This window comes from Bubalus bubalis, chromosome 10, assembly GCF_019923935.1.
Source record: "Bubalus bubalis isolate 160015118507 breed Murrah chromosome 10, NDDB_SH_1, whole genome shotgun sequence".
NCBI lineage: Eukaryota > Metazoa > Chordata > Mammalia > Artiodactyla > Bovidae > Bubalus > Bubalus bubalis.
This window is the reverse complement of record NC_059166.1, coordinates 104176523-104181906: the sequence shown is the minus strand read 5'-3', so window position 1 is coordinate 104181906 and position 5384 is coordinate 104176523. Positions and strand designations below refer to the sequence as shown.

Sequence of the window (5384 nt, the reverse complement as noted above, 5' to 3'; positions counted from 1 at the left end):
AACTATTTTCACAACAACACTAAATGTTACTTCCATTCTCATTCTCTTCTGAGTGCACAGTGGAGTTCTTCAGAGACACGATATGTGATATTATAACTCTAATGACAAATGGAATTAGCCATTATGATTCTGCGTTCTTGTATTTTAAGTTTTTCAGCTTTGTTTTCCAATATAGTGAACATCAATAAATACAACCTACTTAAACAAAAGTTCCGTGGCATTCTAATAATTTTTAGAAGTACAAAAGGATCCTAAAGCTAAAACTTTCAGAATCACTGTTTTAAAAGATTATGTCTATCAAAAAGTCATTAAAGTATGAGTACTTCCCCTACTTCTAATAATCAAAGATACCACAAAAACAACACACACACAAAGTCTGCTAAACAAAACATCTGGTTGGCCTACATTCATCTGGTTGGCCTACATTCATCTACAACACTAAAATGAAATAATTATAAGCTTAAATACAACTGATATATTAGCAAGAGAAGCTTTACTCTAGGTAAAGGTCAAAGTTCAAATAAGCATTTCTGGACACCGGAAAAATCTTAGGATCTAATAATTAATTTCTGAGAATCCCTAAGAAGTATACAGATTGCAAACTGAGAACTTCAGGATATCAAAACATATACAGAAACATATTGAGTTCAAGCTTACATTTTAAAAATTTCTTGTTCTTATGCTTGTACCTATCTCTTTTTTCAAAACGTGGATACCAATAATAACATTTGCCTTATGTATGTCAAATGACTCAATTAAATTTGCACAAAAAAAAAGTTAGCAGTATGAAGACAGCATTTCAAATACTTCAGTGTCCCTCTTTTCAGAGTAACGTGTGTACTGCAAAATTTACCTGAAGTGGATGTTTGTAAATCCTTCATTCCAACTATTTTACTAGGAACAGAATCTTTCACTAAGACTGCAGGCTGAATGGGTTTGGAAACAAGTTGGTTACTAAATAATGTACCTTTGATACTATCCACAGTTCATAATTCAAGATAAAAACATAAACAATTTTACCTTCACGTTAGGATATTTCTCAGGAGAATCTAAAAGGCAAAAGGGACATAGAGTTAATTACATGTAAATATGAAAGCCAGCTCTACATTCATGCAGAGTTAGTACTGAGCAGAAATCCTTGTGCTCAGCCTTGGCAGTGAATACATTTGGTTTTAGTGTCTTGTTTTCAGGGGGATGTTAGGACACCAGCAAGACAAACTATGAACCCACTATAAATAGTGAAGAAAAAATAGAAATAAAGGTTTAACAAAACACGCAGTTAAGATTTCAAAAGTAACATATGTTTTCAATGACTTTATAAAATATTAAAGTGCACACAGACCAATGTGAACATGCCAACTGATGAGGAGAAAAGTGATCTTCATCAGAGGAACAAATCATGACCCCAAAGACATAAATGTGAAAGTAGATGGTAAAATGCAACAGCATTATCTTGAATGCAATACAGCAGTATCATTTACACCATTATACTATAAGTATTTATCATGTTCTTCAATCTGTCCAGTCATTTAAGAAGTATGCAGCTAGGATGACAGTTCAACTGAATGCATAATTCATTTCTCATCAGAGAAAGAGTAATGAACTGATTAGCTGGGATACACACTTGTAGAATAATGGTTCATAAAATTATTCACTTTTTTTCATACCCATGTGGGCTACTGGTATGCCTACATGTCTTGGCTCCTCTAGTTTAGCCATCTTAAAATTTCTGGATCCAATCATGCAAGAAGGTATATAAGACACATCTAGAAAATAATGTAGAATAAGTTCTCAATATTGAAATACAGTTATCAAAAAGGAAATAATAAATTTTACTGTCACACAATTATTAGATATTGAAAACCTTGCATGTTTCAAAATCAGTGTAGTACTTATCAAAAATAACAATTCTAGCATTTAGGGAAGGAACCCTATTAATCTGTTTTGTTTCAAAACTCAGTTTGGTTTGGTACACCATATTACTGCTTCAAAGGACTTCTGTGAAACAACTTTGAAAAAAAGTCAATGCCCCCATATTCACATTAATCTAATTTGAATAACAAATACCGATACAATGTATATCTTTGATGCCTGATAGGTATTTGCAGTGGCTGGAGTTTGCCCCACTTCTAGCACCCCCTCCCACCTCCAATATTCTCTGGAACAACAATGATCTGATCTCTTCTCATTGCAAATACACTGAAGCCATCTAGAAGGAGTTCCTTCAAGTTTCCTCCACTCCCAACACAGATTCTCAGACTTCCTGCTCAGTATGTGCACTTCACACAAGGTCCCCAGGCTACTAGTTAAAATCTGAGAAACTCTGGTCTATACTGAGTCTGCTTCTACATTACTTCAACTTAATTTATTCTCCTGAAATCTTAGCCTCAACTTCCTCACTCTAACACTCCCCACAAAGTGAAACTGCATTACAAGTTGGAAACTTTCCAGTGGACTCTCTATCAAGCTGTAGGTTACTTGATCTCCCTATCATGCCCCCTGCTCACTCCTTCTTTCTAGTTCTCTTTTGTTGGCCTATGTGACACCATCCTATAAAGCAGCAACATTTCGTATGACACCAATTTCCACACATTACAGCTGAGCACCTATGCCCATGCTCCACCACAGAGGATGACACACCGCTCTGCACGCCCAGGGACTGCAATCCTGAATGCCTTCCTAACAGTGAGGAAGGTAGGAAGAGGGGAAAGCTTTGCTGTTCTTCTCTGACACGTTTTGGTGCTGGAAGCTCACTTCAAATGCATCGTCCATATCAAATACTCCCCCTTTTTCTAAAACGTTATCTTACTTATTGCCACCTTCCCCACAGACCTGTGATTCCTTTTCCTTCATTTCCTCCCTATACCCTCTGCCTCTCTAATCCTTCATTCCCTCTTTCCTCTTGTTTCTCAACCTTCCTTAGGTCATAGAGTATCTTGAAACATAATTTTTTTTTGACCCATGTGTCAAATGGAATCTTAGTTCCCTGAGTAGGGATCGAACCAGTACCCCCTGCATTGGAGACTCTTAACTGCATAGAGTCCTAACCATTGGACTGCCAAGGAAGTCCAGGAGCTAAATAATTTAGCTCCTTAAACTGGATTCTCAATATAATCTGTGGCTGACACCTGATAAGATACACTATTTCCCTTCTTTTCTCCTCTTTTATCTCACTATGTATCTGACAGGTGATTCTCTTTGCCTATTAGAATATATCAGCATTTCCATTTTAAATCAACATTCTGTCAAATGACTTTTCTATAAAATATAGTTCTTACCTTCCACTTGTCCATATTTTTTCCTCTTTGACCAGCAGCTCCAGATAAAAGATCCACATACTTTCATGGAAGGCTCTCAGAGATATTCTGTTAAAATTAATATTGAGTTGCATGAAGATTTCCCTAATTCCTTTTGAAGAAAATATCCTACTTTTAAAAACTGCCTACATTAAACCCAGTTAAGACAGGTTTGCCAAGATCCACAGCTGCTAAGTGACAGATTCAGGATGCTGACTTCAAATACGGTGCTGTATCACCAGGCAGTGTCTACCTGCACCTTAGAGATCAGGCCCTTCTCATCTCCTTCCATAGCTGCTGCCATCAAACAGAGCACAGCTACTTCATGTTACTTCAAGTACGGCTGCCATAAGGGCTCTCTGTGTGCACATGCTGGTTTAACTATCCAAAATGGCTTGTACTTACTAAAACATCACAAGGCAAAGCTAACTGCTGTTATTATATCACATATTTCTTACTATTCCCTATGCCTTTGCTTCTCTTGAAATGTTCCTTGCAGATTAACTTGACAATCCAAACGCAATAATACTTTCAGGTTTCAAGCACTATCTTTTCCGTGTTGACGTGGTAAAAAAACACAATTCAACCCCTTTCTCTCTGGCCCTCTCTAGCAGTTTTACACGTGCACATGTACCAAAGAAACATACATTTGCTTGGTATATTGGGGATGACACAAAAACACTACAGTGTATAAAACAGATAACTAGTAAGGACCTACTGTATAGCAAAGGGAACTCCACTTAATATTCTGTAATGGCCCATATAGGAAAAGAATCTAAGAAAGAGGTGATATATATAGAGAGATATACAACTGATTCACTTTGCTGCACACTGAACCTAACACAGTATTGTAAATCAACTGTACTCCAACAAAAATCGAAGGAAGAAAGGAAGAGAGGAAGAAAGAAAGAAAGGAACATTTGATCATAGACTCACCTGGAACAATGCTTCCATTTTTAGATAAATGTAACTTCAGAACACAAAGAGATTCCTTATGACTTCTAAGCCTTGATTTCCATACTTCACTGATTTCATTAGGTAAACCTTGAAAATTAGCTAAAGTATACTATGTGGTAGTATTTAGCACAGAATTATCCTATTGATTAAAAATCAATAATTAAAAATAAAGATTAAAATCAGATTAAAAATAAAAAAATTTTGATAGGCAAATGCAAAGGTGAGAAAGTCACAACATCTTATGATTTTGTTTTTACATCACTCGGCTGTTTACATTTCAAAATAATAACAGAAGACAGTACCTCAGAATCCCAAGGTGATTCTATATCTTCCTCTTCTCCCAATCCTAAGGCTGACATCACATCTGTAAAATGGAGTCACAGATACATTAATGAGAACATTTACTACTATGAATTTTAATACATATATGTCTATCTCTATCCACAAATAGTTCAATAAAATGAACTAGTGGAAAAGAATTTCAGAGGGTTGAAGCATTTTCAGGAAAAAAAAGCTGGTAGTACTTGGGGCACTTCTGAAGAAAGAGAGCAAAAAAAACACACTTACAAAGAAATGGATGCCATATTTGCATCTATGCACTTTAAAGGTTTTTATTTGGGCTTTTAAGCATAGAAAAAAATCCACAGACATTCACTAACTTACCACTTCTATTATTTTTGTGTGTTCCATCAACAGAACTCAAATGGTCATAATTTATTTGCTCTTGTGGAGCCCTTTCAATAATATCTGTATCACTTTCTTTGTCTACAATCTCTGGCTTTGTGGCTCCTTCCTATAAAAACAAGACAAAATAAAACAAAAACCCAACTTCAGAAAACATATTCATTTATTTGGTCATTCAGTCAATCAGTAAGATTATAAACATTCACTGTTGTCTAAGAAATCATAGACACTGTCCTCAGAGAAGTTAGAAATGTAAAGAAAAGAGCAATTCTGTTCTGTGTTCTAGGTAAGGCAGAGTCACGTGAAAACAAACAAGAGGGCAGAAGTGTATGAGCTTTTCAACAGCTCTGCAACTGAAGCGGACAGAGCACAGGAAGGGCACAAAGGAGAGAGGATGCAGGTGAGCCTGTGAAGCTCAAGGCACGCTGCGACAAAGGGCTGTGTCTC

The 5384-nt window shown here is 36.2% G+C and overlaps 1 long non-coding RNA gene across 1 annotated transcript; it reads right to left on the bottom strand.

Annotated features, from left to right (window-relative positions):
- Positions 1–1673: 1673 nt before the first annotated feature.
- LOC102401410 lies at positions 1674–5042 on the bottom strand. Its single transcript, XR_003107006.3, has 4 exons — positions 4917–5042; positions 4556–4617; positions 3279–3365; positions 1674–1766 (listed from the first exon to the last, which is right to left on the bottom strand). It is a non-coding gene; the product is annotated as an uncharacterized LOC102401410 (long non-coding RNA).
- Positions 5043–5384: the final 342 nt, after the last annotated feature.